This window comes from Penaeus monodon, chromosome 21, assembly GCF_015228065.2.
Source record: "Penaeus monodon isolate SGIC_2016 chromosome 21, NSTDA_Pmon_1, whole genome shotgun sequence".
Classification (NCBI taxonomy): domain Eukaryota; kingdom Metazoa; phylum Arthropoda; class Malacostraca; order Decapoda; family Penaeidae; genus Penaeus; species Penaeus monodon.
Window position 1 is genome coordinate 25,738,943 of NC_051406.1, and position 1,144 is coordinate 25,740,086.

Consider the following 1,144-nt stretch of genomic DNA (forward strand, 5'->3'; position numbering starts at 1 on the left):
ATAAAATATTTCCAAAAAATCTCATTATTTTGCAAACAAAAATGGCACAAACTTGGACAGACTCGTAGAAAACAGATTCATTTGCTGACTTACAGGCTCTCGCTAAAAGCCCCCCCCCCCCCTTTTCATAATTCTTCCCGCTTTCTTTGTCCCCCCCCTGGCCCCTTCCTCTCCCCCTTTCCCCTTTCTGCCTTCCATCCCCTCTCCCTCTCTTCCCTCCTCTTCCCTCCCCCACCTCATCTCCCTTCCTCCCTCCTCTTCCCTCCCCCACCTCATCTTCTTTCCTCCCTCCTCTCCCCTCCCCCACCTCATCTTCTTTCCTCCCTCCATCTCCCCCCCTTCCCACCGCCCCCCACACACTTAGGGCATTCAGCCTTTCATGCCATTATCTCTCTTAAACACACATGTCTTTCAGAATCTGTACCTTTAACTCGAGAGTCAGATATTCAGCTATTTTCCTTTTTTCGTTTTTCGTTTTTTCTGCCTCCTACTATTTCTCTCTCTCTCTCTCATAACGACCTTATGGTCAGTTGACTTTAGAAACATATTTCCATCGACCTTTGGCTCTTACTGCCACTTTCGCTCCCTTTGGGCTATGTTACGCCATTCGGACCCTTAAAGGCTGATGTTGTAAGGATGCAATTTAGATGCGCTTTCGTCCGCATCGTCGGCGAGGATGAGAGAGTCAGTTAAAATTCGCTATAACAGTTCTTACGAATATAAAGATTAGGGGTGAAGTTTGCTTAGCATAGGGGAGTTGGGTTACGTCTCTCTGACGCCAATGTCCAGCTTGTTACCAGTAGTCGTCTTTTTTTTCTGTTTTCTAGGCCTTTTATGCATCCCCGATCGTTCAAATTCAAACGGATGTCCCCTTTTTTCTATTTTTCTTAATTTTATTCTAGATTTTCCAAACTAGAAGCGTGCGAGTTCCGTGAATTTTGACCAATTAATATTCCTGATTTTCAAATGTAATTTTCCAAAAGAGTATATTTGCTGACTTTTTTCTTCTGACTTTGAAGAAAACACGGAAATCCAGGCTTTACAAAGTCTCAGATGAGGCGAAGTATGATTAGGAAGGACGGGAGCTGAAAGGACGCTGGCTTCCAAAAGAGATCTGCCGAGAGTGTTCCAGCTGAAATGGTGT